At 36.3% G+C, this 18,478-nt stretch overlaps 1 protein-coding gene across 4 annotated transcripts in view; it reads left to right on the forward strand.

Annotated features, from left to right (window-relative positions):
- Positions 1–5,794: 5,794 nt before the first annotated feature.
- Positions 5,795–18,478, forward strand: part of dnmbp (dynamin binding protein) — a 72,186-nt gene continuing 59,502 nt past the window's right edge. For 3 of the 4 annotated variants that reach the window (XM_073917264.1, XM_073917265.1, XM_005156345.5), the window contains exon 1: positions 5,804–6,123. The gene's annotated coding sequence lies outside the window, so the exon portion shown is untranslated. Of the gene's footprint in view, positions 6,124–18,478 lie in introns of all 4 variants that reach the window. The other variant, NM_001424046.1, reaches the window with a different exon arrangement.

An 18,478-nucleotide genomic window follows, 5' to 3' on the forward strand; every position in this document is an offset into this window, starting at 1 on the left:
TCAGCAATTATTGTATGAATAATGCGCATTTGTATATATTTTATGATTTATTTTGCAGACTCCTTTCGTTCAGTGGAATATTAAAGAAAAAAAATTGTTTAAACCATGGTAGTGATTCATCAAACATTCAAAAAAGTCAAAGACTACCATTAATCTGATAGTGAAATAAGAACTAATGCAAGCAAGTTAACACTGTGCCTCCTGATGATACATTGAGGTCTTATGAAATTAAAGATCAGTCTGTGCAAAACACATAATTCACACAGCCTTCTTTTGCCAACTTATTTTTGGGTGAACTATCCAATAATGTTGAATTCCTTATTGCAAACCTGACTGAATTGCTGATGATATCATCTTCTTATGCACAAACATATGATTATGTCAAAAAAAACTATTCTACAAGCCTCAACTTCTCTCGATTATGCAAGTTTTCATACAGTAGCTTATACAGTGTTTTGAACTGTGTTTTCGAAGGTTTTTATTCTTAATAAATTCTCCTCTCAACTACGAAAGCTTAGATAAAATCATTTTTACCTAACTCTAAACAACACTAGGGGTCAGTGGTGTAGCGGTACATTCAAATCATTGCTATTACTAAGTGAAAAAAGCTTTGAATGTAGAAGAAGAGAATCCTAAAGACTGCAGAAAATGTAAAAGCAAATAACTTAAGAGCATTACAACATGACATACAACAAGTGTGACTAAAATTCTCTTTGAAACTAAATACATTAACAAAAAACTGTCATTAAAAAAGCAATAAAAAAGTACATTCACCCCAAAATGAACTGTTTTAGCATTATATTTGAATTCAAGAACATTCAAAGACAGACATGACTAAATATGTATAATAATCAAAGCTTTATGTTGCAAAAAAAATGTATGCAATCAGGGGCGCCTGCAGGATTTTATTCGAAGGTATGCACAAATCCAGCACCGCCCCGCCCCCTTCATATCAAGAAACACTGATGCTTACTGTCAAAGGCAACATAAGGATATTCGTTATGACATTCAACTATTTGTTTCCTTTTTAAAATTAATATATTTTCTTTGAGGGGTGAAGCAGTGGCACAGTAGGTAGTGCTGTCACCTCACAGCAAGAAGGTCGCTGGTTCGATCTTCGGCTCAGTTGGCGTTTCTGTGTGGAGTTTGCATGTTCTCTCTGCAATTGTGTGGGTTTCCTCCGGGTGCTACTGTTTCCCCCACAGTCCAAAGACATGCGGTACAGGTGAATCAGTTAGGGTAAATTGTCCGTAGTGTATAAGTGTGTTTGTGAATGTGGGTGTGGATGTTTCCCAGGGATGGGTTGCGCTGGAAGGGCATCCGCTGCGTAAAAATGTGCTGGATAAGTTGGCGGTTCATTTTGCTGTGGCCCCTGATTAATAAAGGAACTAAGCCGACAAGAAAATGAATCCATGAATAAATATTTTCTTTAAAATCTAAATGTAATAAAAGCACATCAGCACAAAGAAAAAATCCGATGCTCAAGACATAAACTTTAAAATTATGACATACTAAAAAAATACTAATAATATGATAATATGACAGAAGATTGTGATACAATCATATATAATAATATGACAGAAGATTGTGATACAATACAATTAGTGAAGCATTAATTAAATCCTTACTTTCAACAGACCGAAAATCATCCACCTTTACTGTTGAGTAGTGGACAGGCTCAAACGAAACTATATTTTTCTTAGAAAATATGTTTTTAAAACGAATTTTGTATATAGTTTGTCTCTTTGTTGTAATATTTTTCTTGGTCAGTTATCTTCTACATACAATAGAAGAACGAATAACATTTGAGGTGAACGTGCTTCAAAACAAAGTCGCTAACAATACCGAATCAATCAGGAACTGGATTGACAAATAAAACAATAATCTAGCCTAAATAAAATGAAAGTTAAACATTCTGTTTCAGAGAGGTCTGTATTTAATCGTTTTCCATGTTGTGCCGGTCAATTACAATTTAATTCATTCAATCAAGTGATTTGAATGAGCAGGACAGGTGTTTACAAAGTATTTGCGACAGCACTGAATATGTTCCCACATTACCTCGGTGGAACAAACTCGGTTAGAATTAAGGGTGAGAAAACTCAAACTCATTGTAAGAATGGAGATGTCTGCTTATTTATGCCAGTCTGTCAGATAAAAATAGTTTAAAACACCTTGAATGGTAGCTGTTCCATGCAAGGAGGCTACACAGCTAGATCTCATCTATATGATAAAAGATACAGTTCCCCCCCCGGCTTAGGTGCTAATGAGACAGCAGTCTCCACCTTGTGCTGGAGATCAGTATTTGTATCATCAGTTTTAGGCCTTTTGGCAAATGTCTACATTAGGTTTATCTGTTTTAAAGAGTGTTTACTCCTTTAACCTTGTTTTAAACAATAGCTATCTGAATTGTAATTTTTAGGTGGGGAAAACCGCCAGCAAAACTAAAGCCAAAGATTTCTTAACCCATCTCCCACCATGCAAGTACATGATACACACTTTAAAACACTCAAACACACACCTTTATTTATTATCATTCTTTCTTGCTTTGTCAATATATCATATTGTATACTGTTTAATAAGCAATTTAAATTATGTAATAAATAAATAAAAAGCTGCATTAAGTCCAGCCCTCTCATGGTACGTACGGCTGCAGACGCCACTGTATGCAATAATCATTTCGCCGGTGAGTGGGCTTGAAAAACCACCTGTAGAACACAGTCTCTTATCTCTGTGTGCACCAGACCCTTTCTTATCAACACGCATAAAATATATAGTAATAATAGCATTTAGACTTGTATATATAGTAACTTAAAGTTATTGTAACATTTACATACTGCAACTACCTGGTGATTTTTTTTATGCTTAATTTATCTTCACTTGTATGTCACATTGGATAAAAGCGCCTGCAAAAGGAGTAAATGTATCTACTTTAGATGCAAAGATTAAACTACAGTGCTAAAATGTCCTGTGTTCTTCCTGGGTATAACACAATACCCTTTGAATAACAGGAAAAAGGAAAATGTCATCCAGGAATGTCGTGCTTGAGGATTAAAAGCTCTGCCGCTGGAAAATCCGAGCACTACTTAATCTCTCAAAACCAAGAATTATGTTGTTTGGAGAGCCGTTCCATCAATAAAACAAAATTGAAAAAAAAAAATCCGCCAAGAAAAAAAGATTATTCATTCCAACTATTAGTGGTCTGTTTCCAATCAACAAGAAAAGATCAACAATCTGGCTTTTACAGTCTATATTAAAGTGTCTAAAAGAAAATGACAGGGCTTGCGTTGTATGAAAATGACACAAAGTTCATGAATAGAACAACAAGAATGAATAGCAACAAAGAGCATCAAGCTCACATCGGCTTTCTCAATGAAAATGTCACAGTGGGAACAGACAACAGAAGCTTTTCATGCTTCCAGGATATGACAGATCTGGCATTTTCCCATAGATGCTGTGGGCATGTTGTGTCAGAGCGGCTTACAACACAGAGCTCAATGTCACAATGAAACCCACGCGGCAGCTGTTATTATCTGCCCTCGCTCAATAGTGGATGCGCACACTTGGCTTGGGCTTTCAGAATCAAACAAAACTCCAAGTCAAGTAAATATTCTAAGTCAGATGACAGTTGTTGGAAATGAGTGGATTGTGCACAGAATGATGTGTCTGTGATGACGAAGACGTGATAAGTCTTGCTCTACATTACAAACAAGGGCCTCACATGCAGCTTCCTGACATTGTTTTTGAATATAAGGAAGTTTTAGGTAATGCAGACACAGCAGAAATATTCTAACCTCTGACAGTGGTTGAAACTGTGTCCTAAAACATTGTTCTCTTTCCTAGTGTAATTAATATTGAACTGATTCATTTTCATAAACCGATAAAATGCTTTATAACTTTATAGATGTTGTTGCCGATATTGTTGTTATTTTTTAAGCTTTGCAGTATTATTACCAAATGAAGGGTATTTGTATTCTCAATCTCTGAGAGTAAAATAATTTAATCAATCAATAAATCGTTAAATAAATAAGTTGCTATATAAGAATAATAAAGATTTCATCAGTTTTAAGTACTGTCTGTTGCAAAAACTTTATTAAATATTTTTTTAAGTAAATGATGCTGATATTTTTAGATGCATTTTGTCATAAAATGTTTAAAATTAAAGTAACAAAAATCTTAATATTAATCTTAATATTAATTATTTCATAAAAATAAAATTTCTTTGAAAATGCAATTTATATTGCAATAATTTGTTGCAATAATTATTTTGTGAAATTGATTTTTTAAAATATCATTTCCTTATTCCAATGCAAAATTTTGCAATGAAAGGTTTTTTTTCTACTATTTGTTTTAACACAGCAACTTTTGTGAAACCATTGAAAAAGTATAGCTGAACACAAGTATATTTAATAATTGATTATTCATTCATTCGTTTTCTTTTCAGCTTAGTACCTTTATTAATCTGGGGTCACCACAGCAGAATGAACCGCAAACTTATTCAGCAAATGTTTTACGCAGCGGATTCCCTTCCAGCTGCAGCCCATCACTGAGAAACACCCATACACTCTCATTCACACAGCTGCAGCCCATCACTGGGAAACACCCATACACTCTCATTCACACACATACACTACGGACAATTTAGCTTATCCAATTCACCTATACCGCATGTCTTTGGACTTTGGGGAAACCGGAGACCGGACAACATGCAAACACCACACAAAAATGGCAACTAAGCAATTCGAGGCTCGAACCAGCGACCTTCATGCTGTGAGACGACAGTGCTACCCACTGTGCCACTGCAGCGCCCTAATAATTGATTACATATTCCAAAATAACAATTCACAATTAAATTTGATTAAAAACTGTATAAATTATTCATTCATTCATTTTCTTGTCAGCTTAGTCCCTTTATTAATCCGGGGTCACCACAGTGGAATGAACCACCAACTTATCCAGCAAGTTTTTACGCAGCGGATGCCCTTCCAGCCACAACCCATCTCTGGGAAACATCCACACACACATTCACACACACACTCATACACTACGGACAATTTAGCCAACCCAATTCACCTGTACCGCATGTCTTTGGACTGTGGGGGAAACTGGAGCACCCGGAGGAAACCCACGCGAAAGCAGGGAGAACATGCAAACTCCACATAGAAACACCAACTGAGCCGAGGTTCGAACCAGCAACCTTCTTCCTGTGAGGCGACAGCACTACCTACTGCGCCACTGTGTGTGTGTGTGTGTGTGTGTGTGTGTGTGTGTGTGTGTGTGTGTGTGTGTATAACATATATATATATATATATATATATATATATATATATATATATATATATATATATATATATATATATATATATATATATATATATATACACACACACACACACACTGTACATAAAACATAATTTGTTAAAATGATTGTTTAATTCTAGTGTGAACATTTTATTATTTTAATGTATTTACTTTCAAACACAAAAATCAACAGCATTGTTATTAAAATAGACAAATACACAAAATTTGTACATTTTGGTAACTACTAACCTGCAAGACTTGAACTTAAAATGCACATATATCTATAAAATAAAAGTGAGATATATAACAACTGCAATGGAGTGAAATAAAGCACCAATCCAATAGTTTCACATAAGAAGAGTGATTTAAATGCCTACTTTGTTTAAACTCTATTAAAAACGGACACGTAATACCTCGTGTTAAAGCTCCTGCAGGATTTTTCTTCAGGCATGTGGAAGGCAGCCCTGCGCTTGCTGTCAGCAGAGGGTGGTGTGTGTGTGTTGATGTTGATGTCAGCATGGAGGCAGTTCAGGATCAGCCTGCTCATGCTGGCGCTTCCATTGGGATGACAGCTGATCCCGCCGTGGCATAGATGAGCATCGGGATCATCTGATCAACTGCAGAGAGCGAGCCTAGTCAATGACAGGCGGCTGAAACGCACGTTCGTCTCATCCGAGGTTTATATTTCACTCAACGATACAAACTTAATGGCAGAAGAGAAAACCCGAACGAGCATCAACTGGAAAGGAAAGTTCCCTTGCTGTCGATTTTTATAGTTTCCTGCAGCGCTGTCTGACCACACTCAGGACATTTGTGATCACACAGGTGAGTGAAATGTTTTATTTTACCAAGTTTAAGCGTATAAGTTAGTGTTTAGTGTTTTTAATGGTAACGTCGATTACGTCCAAACGAACCGCGAGTTCAGTTGAGCTATAACATTCTCTCTCTTGTTTAAATCTGTTTCACTGGTATTGTTTTGTATAAATAACAGTCTTGTGAGAGTTCCGTCAGTTATACTTGTGTTCAGCATCGGCCAACATGCAAATATGTACATTTGCTTGCCGTTTTCTTTAGAAAACACGATAAACCGTTAGCGGAGGGGGTTTGATTCTTTTTAGTGATTCGAATCTTTAGAATCGATTCTCGTTGCTTTTTCAACAGGTTGCGCTTTACACCGGCGAGTCTCATTGAGTCACTGATTGAATCTTCATTCTGCTGAGTCCGAAGAGCTTCCAAAACAAGTCTGAACGTGATAGTCAAAATATCGACTAATCACATGGGCGTACTTGTTTTGGAGAAATGCTTTATCAAACCAAATATGTGGAAAAACAGTCTTAAATAAGCCTAAGCTGGTTGCATGGTTTTAAATTAGCGTGTTCACAATCTAACCAGGCTGAATTTTAACTGGTTTTGTGGGTCCAGCTGGTTTAGAGCTTAGTTTCCCGAGTCCCGAATAACTTTAGTTTAAAATTGCTCAAATAAGAGAATACTCCTCCAACGTGACCAGACTGGTAAACCAGTAGACCAGCTTAGACAAGACTCTGGCGTTTTAAATATGTTGAATTTGCTGGAGAATATGAATCATTCATTCAAATCTGATGACTGTTGTAAATCATGAATATCCAGTCAAGCTGAACATACACAGTTTACATCTCATTAAACAACAACAAGTCTATTGAAACAGAATCTAAAGTTACGTTTGATTCCTGTCACCTGTTAGAAATGGCAACTGTTGTCAGTTGTCTCTCTTGCTGAGAAAGCAACAGCATGTCAGGCTTTAGGACACCATTCATTCACATAAAAACAAATTGTGCGCTATTCAATTGTGGTGAATAAACTTCTAAAGGTGTTGGCTTTTGTAACGGCGATTCATTCATCTGAAGATTAACGGAACTCTTATTTGTCTGTTCTGCAATCCAATATTCACAAACATTGTTGTGTTTGTCATTCAGTCCTCAGAGATGTAGTCAGTTCCTGTGCAACAGGTTTAGGCTGCTTTTCTGTGGAGATCTTAAGTATTAGATGGTTAAAACATGCTCTGATTTTTTTAGAACTGGAAAAAAATAGGCAACTTAGTGTTGACCAAATAACCATGTTTGCATATCACACAGGTTTTTATTTTACTTGGTGTTTCATGATTATGTTAGCTGTTGTACACATTATTTTTCAATACATGCAATTATGGAAAATGTGACAGACCACATGAATATTTTCTGTTTATGGTTGCATTTGAGTCTATTTTTAGTTTGCTAAATATTCTAAAGTGACAAAGTAAAAAACAAAAACAAATGACATGCCATGTCTTTAGACATTTACTGAGGACAACACCTATACTTAATACATAAATACACTTCATTTAACATTTACACGTAAACATCACCTATATGCTTTAAAAGTGCAGGGTTACTATGTCTTTAAATACTCACTTATATTTGATTGTAACTTTAAAGGTGCAGTAGGTGATCTGCTTAAATGCTAAACGGTTAGCATAATATCTTTCAAATACAGTCCTTCCCCTGTCATCCAAAGCCACTCGTCGTGGCTATCATAAACGCACATCTTAAAGATGACGAAGACCCACTAGCTCATGTCATTCGCCAGTTAGAAAACTTTATAGTACTTTATAATACCACAATTCCCAATGAAAAACTGTATTATATCTAGCACATTTTTAGTTGTGCAGTTAACAAGCAAAACTTGTCATCACTCTCTCATCAGTCTCACTCATCAGTCTCACTCTCTCACATGCTTTGTCCTAAAGCAACTACTGTATGCTTAGTCTTATGCCTTATGTAGAGTTCAGACTACTTTCTAAGTTGTCATGTCACAGTTGTTTTCACCCTGCATGACTATCAGGGGTGGCCTTTCGTCGCTGCTTTGTTTACTCTGCTAGATGGATTGGCGACAGAGGGTTTCACGCCGCATGACTTTACAATAGGAGAGTCACCGACAACTTTGTCCAAACTGTGTCTCTCAACCAAACATACGCGAGAAGTTACATTAGAACAACGCAACGTCACATAGTTTATCTTTTGTTATTAACTACATAATGAGAAAAGAAGCCTTTAGTGGGGTAGAAAATGATTTTGCTCACCTGGCCTTTAAAGGGAATTAGAAATTTCTCCTCAACTTTTTAGTTTCGACCCGGTTGTGAATTTGCTTAAGTGACACGTCAAACTGCTGCTGCCAAAATAGTTTTTTGACTATTTCTTGGGTCCAAATAGACTGAAAATAAACATTTTTAACTTTTCCTCCAACCTCCAGCTGGCCTGCAAGTACCCACACTGGTGGATGCTGCACTCTCATTGGCTGTAGGTAATCACCAATGTTATTTTCAGTCAGAACATATTTCACATGGCCTGATTTGAATCGCTGATAACTCCAGATATTTAGCATGCCAAATATCTCACGGGCGTCGGTGACTCATCGCCGATTCTCTTAGATTTTTTGTAGTTCACACTGTGTGATTGTCACTCATGTGAACGAGCACCGATTGGCTTGTGATTTCAGGTGTTTGCCTGCGATTTCTCAAAACATGTCGGCGAGTCAAAATCAGGGCTAAAATCATGCAATCTAAACTCTACATTACCCAGAACATAAAATACATATAAATACATTTAGATCATTTACTTTTATCATTACTATTGTAATGCGAAGAGACTTTCAACCAGCACAACAAAAAAAGTTTCTGAAAACAATCACCTACTGCACCTTTAAATTATTTTATTGTAATGCAATAATATGCACCTTTTGGAAAGCTGCTTTGAAACAAGAATTGTTGTAAAAGCACTATACAAATAAAATTGAAATTATATATGGATGTTTAGACTAAACAATATCAATGATCTAACTTATGACCAGTTTATAAGAAATAGGTGGATTAATCTGATTTTTATAAAAATATTTGTCAAGAAAATGCTCTAAATTAAAATGTTATATTTACATTTTTCTCAAAAATTCTTAGTAAATTAAATACAACCAGAAAAGCTGAGAATTAAACATAGAAAACTGTAGAAAGCCAACTCAAAGCAATGTTCCTGGTTCCACATGAAGCGTTTGAATTATTAATATAGCAGGGAGTAGAAGCATTACCTGTCCAAGTTTGTCATCCAAGCCTTGTTGTGTTGATATTATGAGACATGTCTGATATTTGAAACATGACTGCTAATTCAGTGATGTTTGATCATTACACCAGTTCTGCTAAATGACACCTGCTTCTCAAAATGATATCTGTCATTTTACACGTGCTGCTTTTACCCGTTCTCCATCAACAGATGTCATTTTGATTTGATTCACTGGAGAGTGCGGGTTGTGTTTATAACGTATAGAGACTTAGCTTCACAACACTTGTAGCCAAGAGAAAAAGTTGTGAACATTCCTGGCATTCTTTTCCAGCCACAACTGATGTTCACATAGCTTTGGAAAAAATGACTTCTTAAATCACTAGGGAATAGTGTTTTGGCATTGTCTGTGAGAGAGCAGTATTGTCCCCTGACACTCTCTGACTCGACAGTAAGCTTATAGTACATCTCTCAGCAAGTGTACACTATCACTGATATCAGATATCTGTTTGTTTTGTTTCATAATGTGCACCATTCAGATTTAACCACTACAACTGATGGCTGCCATTTGTTTACAGCACCAGCTGTGAGGCCTTGTGTTGCACATGATCTTTACTCATTTACTCTAAGAAGGACTGAACTCGTCAGATTAGGGTACAAAATGGAGGTCATGTGGAACCAGGTCATGTGACTACAAACTTGCAAAGGTGATACAAGCCAAGTGTCATGAAATGAGTCAGAGATTGATGACCGTTTCTGTCCACTGGATAATCTAAAAGAACTCCTATCCTTTTTGGTTTTCAAGATGACAATGAGTTTTTGGTCTATGGTGGATGATTTTGTGTGTTTGGAAGAGCTAGTTTTTTTGTTTTAGAAATTCTTTTATCTTTAGCCAGCTTCACGTGGGTCTAAATCACACCTCTTTTAGTGAATCAGGAAAAAAATGACTTTGTGTTGCCAAAATGACAAAGATAGAGCTATGTATGCTATATTCTAATGAACTGTAATGTTGCACATATTGAGCAGCTTTATTGTCAATGTTAAATCATGGCTTTTAAAATGATGCATTTCTATAGAACAGAAATTGTCTTAAGATGCTAAAATTTAATTGCAATTATGATTCAGTAAGGTAGCATTGCATATTTAAAATGTATATAAGCAAAATATTATTTAACACTAGAACTACTAAGTAGGGTTGGGTCGATAGATGATGCCATCGTCCATCGCGATGGGCGATAGCCATCACTATGCTCAGCCGGCATTGCTTCACAGCAGCAACCCACTCGTGAAAAATATACACCCCGTTTACGCTAATATGTCGTGGTTTTAAAATGGCATTTTAGAACAAAAACGATCTCCGTCCACATTATCTTTTCACCCAGCATTTCTGAAAAGCCCTCCTTCCACACTATACCGCTGAAAATGCACATTTGACCACACACATGCACACACATAAACACTCTGCATGCGCTGCAGCGTCTGAGCAGTCACCCAAAGAGCAGTGCACGTTGGACTGTTCAAGGATATTAAGGATGTACCGCTGGATTGTGTCTCACTAATTGTTAAATGTGACATTTAATTAATCTTGTCTCTATCTAACAGCTCTTCTGTCTTTTAAATCTTTAAGGTAACATGTCACAGCATCAGTACACTGCTTCAATTTTACGCTTTCCAGTGTTCCAGTGTTAAATCCCCAAATCAGTGGAGAGATCAATTTAATTCTGAATTGAATCGGATCATTATTCATTTGCAGAAGCATATTTGAATCAAATCTAAAACCTATGCATAATGAATTTAATTCATTTTCATGTCAGGCTTTTGCATCTGAACTCTTTATATATGAATCGTCTGAATTCCTAAAATTATATTTAAGTTCACTGTTTACACAAAGATTCACTCCTCTTAGAGCCACTAAAATTATTTATTAGCATAAATGTATTTTTATTCTATTAACCATTGATTTTAATCAGCTAGTAAGTAATAAAAATAACTTGTTTCACATCCTTATTTCACCAGTACAGAGACTTAAACAGTAACATATCATAAGCATTTCCTGTCTAGAGGGGTCTTGATGTGTTTTACTCCTTTCACATTCTCTGAAAGACAGGATGATGATTGTTTGATGTTTTTTTTTCTTGAACACCCTGTGTAAAAAAAAACAACAAAAAAAAAAACTTTATGTAAACCATTGTAAGTACTTTAAGCCTCAGCGGTGGGCTGTAGTCCAGTAGCCTTATTAGATGCTCTGTAGGAGAGTGTTGTCTGCGTAGACTGTAAATAAAGAACAGACTCTCAAGTTTGTGTTTGTGGGGGGAGGTGTTTGGAGAGAATGTGACATTTCAGAAAGGTCTGCAAACCTCTTGGTGTCCATAGCAACTGTGTCCATCTGGTTTGTGCTCCTGAAGACGCAATGTTTGTGCAGGGAAAGTTCCCCATGCATGGTCTCCTGCATTTTCCTCATAAAACTCCACTTGGACCTGCCAAAGATACACCTCCCATCCTCATATTTTTATGAGGTCAGCCTAGAAACATGGCATGTGGTGGAATGAGGAAGTTTGGGCGATCTGAAAAGTGAAGTAAGAGCCTTACACGAATGTTCAGAGAGAGAAAAAAGCTTTAACTCTGCTGTCTTAAATTACTGAGAGAAGCAAAGAAGCATTGAGCAACACAGAGAACGTATTGAACATCTGTGAATACTGATTTAAAGGCAGGTTTGTTCTAAAATCAAATCACTTAGGTCATTATTTGTTCACCCATGTCCTATCTGTATGTGATTAAACATTCTGTGGTGAAATAAAATGGCAAGCATTACTTCTTGTATGTCAAGTTTTTAGTCTCTAGCAACTTAAATTTCAGTCCATTTCTTACAAAAAAACAGTAACTTATGGAGTATGACTTCAAAATTGTTGGAATACATACAGAGTCTTAAAAGCTGAAGCAGTTTTATCAATCAATCAACCAATCAATCAACCAATCAATCAATCAATCAATCAATTAGTCAATCAAACTTATGGCACGATTCCACTGAATGCTACGGGTCACCTGTATCAGACTTGCGTTTCCATTGCCAAAAGGGTACCAATGGTGGGCATAGTGTATAAAGTTTCAGTTAACGTCATTCTCATTCAAAAAAAAAAAAAAAAAAAAAAAAAGATCATTTACATGCTAAATGAGAAGCACTTCTAACAACAGATGCTTTATACACATGAATATTTGTGTATGAATGTTCATTACTAACTTTTCTGTGAACACCATTTTATTATAACTGCAGATCAATGCGAAATAGTCTACTGTAATGTCTGCAATTATAAAAAATAAGTAAATAAATGCAATATATATAAACACATACAGACTATTACAGTCTCTGACCAGTTACAGAAAAACTACACACAGCATACATAGTCCTTACACAGCATATTAGTCCTTATTTGGGTTCAAAAACAACGTGCAACATCAGTCCAAACCTCTCATCTGTACCTTTAATCTTCACCAGCATGTAACCTCTTGTTGGACAGTATTTTCGCCATTCCGAGTTCATAATAGTCCAAAAGGTGATGATAATAATTATTTATGGCAGTTTGTTTATCTTTTAGGTGGCTGAAAGAATCTCTCTTTTTTTTTTTTTTAGACTTTTTATTTGCTTCTTTATGTGTCAGTCTCCTGTTTTTATCCATTTCTGAAAGGATCGGGTGTCAGAAGCACTTTAATAATCACGCGCACGTTATTATTATCAGCTCAAAAAGTTTGTTATTTTAAATATAGATGCTGAGCGAGCGCAAGCTAGAAAGTGAAACTGCTCAGACTTTAGATGGCCTTGTAAACAACTACAGGGTACGGGGTAAAAAAGGGTTCCAAAAGGGTACCTTAAAAGTGGTATGATACGATTTGCTTTTCGGTACCTTTTGACAGTGGAAACGGCTATAAAAGCGTAGCGAACCATACTGTACTGTACTGTACTCAGTGGAAACAGGCCATTAAAACACCCAAAGTGAACCAACGTGCTGTACAGAAAACTAAAACTCAACAGGATATTAAAGACATAAAATAAAATAAATAATCAAAATGTCAACAAGTGTCAAAGGTCATTGAGAAGAAGTGGATTTTAAAATATGATTTAGGTGTAAGATACTACTATTTCATATTACTACTGAGCATCAAATGAATAGTCCTTTTTTATGCATATGGGATTGGAATGCGAAAGAACTGTTAGTTGCTTAAAGCGGTTTCCGGTCAATGGCTGAAGCAACATCGAGGTGTCACTGTAGTGTCCTTTATTGCTCTAGCTCTAGTGGGTATATGTCATTCTACGCGATCAGTCTCTGACTTTAAACATCCTCAGAGGGAGGCACATATGTTTACAGCTGGCAATATGAGGCACCATGTAGGATTTAAATTAAACTTCACTTATCAACACACAAATAAAACATGTGCATATACCCCTATAAATTACTTGCATATACACCTAGACTATTGGATGTTCAAAACAACATATATGAAACTTGCGTATATACATACAGGCACACTCGCATATACATATAAACTTGATCTTTGCATTTACACCTACACAAACATGCGCACATACAAATAAACTCTCTGCATGCAAACACACTGGCATATAATGCCTATTACCCTTATTTTTATTAAGTGAAACACACTTTCCAGAGCCATGACGTGCTGAAACTCAACTGCATTTTCTCCTGTGCTGAGACAGAAGTGAGCCACATGCTTTTGAGCTCATCTAGAATGATCCTCATGCTAGGACTGTGTTAAAATGAATGCATTTAAACGGAGGCAACATTCACGTGCCCTACTGTGGGCACAAACAAAGCCAGGGCTGTAAACAACCAACAGTAATATAAAAAGCAGCAGAACAGTGTCACAAATGGAAGCTTCCAGTCCTGAATGTTTTGCAATAGTAAAGAGGGGCAGTGAGCGACCCACCTCCCCGCATATCCCCCCATTGTTGGCATGAAATCGGACCTGTTCAATAAATAAAAAGCAGACAGTCAGCAGATCGGGTTCCAGAGAGGCAATACTACGAGACAATCGGAAAAAAAGGAGTGTAATGGTTATAGTTTTGAGGGGAGAGTCTTGGATCGGAAAAAGGATGAGGAAGACTGCTGACGTGTAGCCAAGGGAAGGATGTTGTCACTTAAACTCAGCTTATGGGTTGGATCACAACTACTCATGACGGCGAAAGAGAAAAACAGAGAGTCAACAATATGTTATATCTGAGTTCGGAATAAACACTTATGATGTTTATTCTTGTATGTCACGGCAAAGCTAGATGTGTGGGTGGGTTTTGTCCTGCACTTAAAAATTATTCTTTTGATTTGCTAATTTTTTTTTAGGTAAGTGGTTGCAAACAATTGTTTTGGGCTTAATTCATTGTGACCTGAAATCATGCACCATGTTACCAGTTGTTGAATCAAAAATGCTTCCTCCACAACTTGACTTTTCAGCTTTAGTTTTAATCAGAAGTTCCTCTTTTCAATACATAAACTCTAAACTAAATCTTTTGAACTAAAGGGTCAGTTCATCCAATAAAGAAAATTCTGTTATTATTTACTCACCCTTATGTCGTTGCAATCTCCTGAGACCTTTGTTCATCTTTAGAACACAAATTTAGATATATTAGATGAAACTTTGTGTTTTTTAAATAAGGTTCATATTTACCAGGACTGGCGTTGCACAATATATCACAAATTACCTTTATTGTGATAATAGTATATGCTATATACGTATCATAGATGTGTGATAAATTACATTTATTTTATGCATTGGTTGTTTATCTAAATTTGACCAATCGGATGGGGTCTTATTTTCCTCTTGCCGCCTCCCCAATAGTTGCTTTTCTACTGTTAGCTAGAGCAGCTCAAAGGTAAACACAGAACTGATAATGAATATAGCTGGAGTCAAGACAAGAGAAAAAAATAACAACAGCCAATCAGAGTCAGAATATCTACTGAGGTTTATCATCCATAGTAGAGGTCTGCACGGGACTAATTTATAAGCTCTTGCCCTCTTTCACAAGGTTTTATTCCACGCCCGACCGCTCCCTCCATATATTTAGCTTTTGTTCACCCGCTGCCCGACCCACCCCCTTTTCTAACCTACTCGATCATTCCTGCTAAATTTATAACTGGTTTTTAAAATCTTACGTTTAAATTGAACTACCAAAAGAGACAGATAACAAATATGTTGTGCAAGGATTGTAGGTTAAATGACAGGTTTTGTTTGCCCCTTTGTGATGAAACCTGAGTGAGACCACCTTAAACCTGAGTTTCCAGTCTTGTGACTGCAAGAGGGTAAAACTTTGAAGTTTTAATAAGTTGCACAAAGGGTAATTTTTTTTTTATTTGTGTCAGTGACGCATGAAAAAGACTGACGAATATGAAAAAGAATGATGTGGGTTTCCTAACAGTAAACTGACCATTTTCTAATGCAAGCTGAAGGACAGTGCAACTTCACTTTGCTCTTCCATGTTGGTAAACCCAAAGGATCGTTATTCAGATGATGAGAAACAAATTAAAAAAAATCACGTGCAGAAAGCACTGGTCTATGCATTCTTCTTGAGCACTGGCTGTGCCAATGTTCAATAAAAATTAGGAAATCACAACTGTTTTGAAATAATGTCGGGACTTGGGAGCGCTATATTGTTAGACCACCTGCTCCCGTTCAAATTACACTAGAGTTACTGAGCGCTACCGCATTCTATTCAGAAATTTATTGTCACACCACAAGAAATCTGGTTGGATCCCACGTAGGGTTGGGACGATAAACGATGCCATCGTCCATCGCCGATCCAGCATCGCAATCCATCGCCTCGCCCCTGTCGCAAAGCTGCTCGCGAAAAATACACACTCAGGCCCTGTTTACACTAAGACGTCTTAGTGTTAAAATGGCATTTTAGAACGAAAATTATCCACATCCACATCCACATCGTTTTACCTAGCATTACCTCCGTCTGCTGAAAACGCACATCACGTGCCACACACACACACACACACACACACCGCCACATGCTGTCATGCACTCCTCTGAGCTCGAGGCAGGGTGCAGTGCATGTCGGAGAGTTATGAAGGATGTGCCACTGGATCGCGTCTCACTACAGTTGTTAAATGTGATATTTAGACATCCCAAGTCTCCCAGAAGATCCCTCCTCGCTCTTCAGGTACAGCCACAGGAATGCAGACCTCTTACCCATAGTGTATTAAAGACTAAATGTTTACATTTTGACAGTTGTTTTTCTAAATTAGAATTAATTAGATCTGAAAATATTTTTTACCTGTTTATTTTAATTGTATTACATAAATAATTTATAATAAAAATAGCATTTTTTTTCTAGGAAAATGTTATATATTAAGAAATATTTTTATTGCAGTACTCAACAGTATGGCATAGCTCTTATTGTCAAATTATCATGCACCCCTAATATTTTCCACAGATAATATTTAATGACAACATTGTAAAACACACACTCTTCTTGGAGCTTTGCAAAATCAGATCCTGACTTATATTTTTAATACAGTTGCATTGACTGAACAATTCGACAACTTTTATTCAATGTGAGGATTTTTACATAAGTAATTTGTAAAATGAATCACTGCATAATGATAATTTTCTCTCATTATGCCAGTGTCTGAAATACTCTAAAATTTAAGTATGGTTTGTTGTTTTTTACTCAGACATTTAAAAAGAATATATTTAGAGCAGTAATCATACCGTAAAACTGTGATATTTTTTTCCAAGGTTATCATACCTTCAGAAATTTATACCGGCCCATAGTCACAGCTGGTTAGACCAAAACCGTATCTTAAAAAAAAGAGGTTTTCTGCAACTGATATGTATTAACAGCAGTTCATTTGGTGATAAGCAGCATGGATAAATCTTTTGCAATGTAGTAGATGTGAAGGCAGCCTCTCTGTTACAAATACACATGACACAAACAAACATGGATATGCAACAGTGAAGATACGTCACATTAATCTTCAATGCTAAATTCATCATTTGATGCACAGTTGCTTCTTTGTCTTAATGCCAGCTGTTTGCGTATGTGTGTGAGAAAGTGTGTGACCTCTTTGTACGACTGTAGAGTGAGTGTTTACTAAGCTGTCTGTCGTTCTACCAGCACTGTCACTCCATTGCCAAGTGTCTCACTCACACACAAATGCAGACAGAAAGACTTTTCTAGGTTGCTTTGTTCATTCATCCATATTTATTAACTTGAGATTTGCTCATCCATTTTAGTTGTTCTCAGTCATGACTCACGCTGTCATTGACATCAAAACAATTTCAGCGTTGATTCAGCAGTATGATATAATATTACTACTTATGCTTTTAGAATTTGAATGAACTTTTATTGGTCGAATTGACTTGATGAATGGATTGATGAATAAATTGTATCATAAAATTGTGTTACATTTTCAAATTCATATTATTTACATTATATTTATGCTATAGTAAATTATTTATGGTTATCAGTTTTATGCTCTTTAATATAAGTCTTATTGAATATTGCCCATTACTGTTGTATACATGCTAACTTGTACATTTTTCCCCTATTATGAAAAAAAAGTGACATTCAATTGATATTAAAAAGCATAAATAAAACCTACTTTAGTAAAATTGCTAATAATAATCTTTAACAAATCTCAAAATGAGTATGAAGTTAATGTACATAATCTGGTGGATCCTAAAGGCTGATTTATACTTCTGCGTTAAGTTCATGCGTATGGTCCCATACCCCTGATGCGCACCTCTCAAAAAATGTAACTACACATCCCAATGACGCATAGTGCAAGATCTGTGATTGATCGACTTGGTAGCGGTGACAATTGCTGAGAGCCATGAGCCCGATGGAGTGAGTGTGAGTCCCGTGAAGGTGCTCCTTATGCAAAACTTTTGTTTTGTTTTAATCTTATGATTAAAGTTGCCGCATGTCTGCTGATTCACGCCTGCAGTATGTAATGTAGCATTTAAAATACCTGCGAAGAAACTCAAACATAAAAGCTTCACTGCAAGCTAACGTTTCAGACGTGTTATTGCAAAGCAACACATTCAGCATGCAAAAGTTTAGATGCATGACTACGCGCAAGCATGGATGTGCAGTATTTACG

This window comes from Danio rerio, chromosome 12 (assembly GCF_049306965.1).
Source record: "Danio rerio strain Tuebingen ecotype United States chromosome 12, GRCz12tu, whole genome shotgun sequence".
Taxonomy (NCBI): Eukaryota; Metazoa; Chordata; class Actinopteri; order Cypriniformes; family Danionidae; genus Danio; species Danio rerio.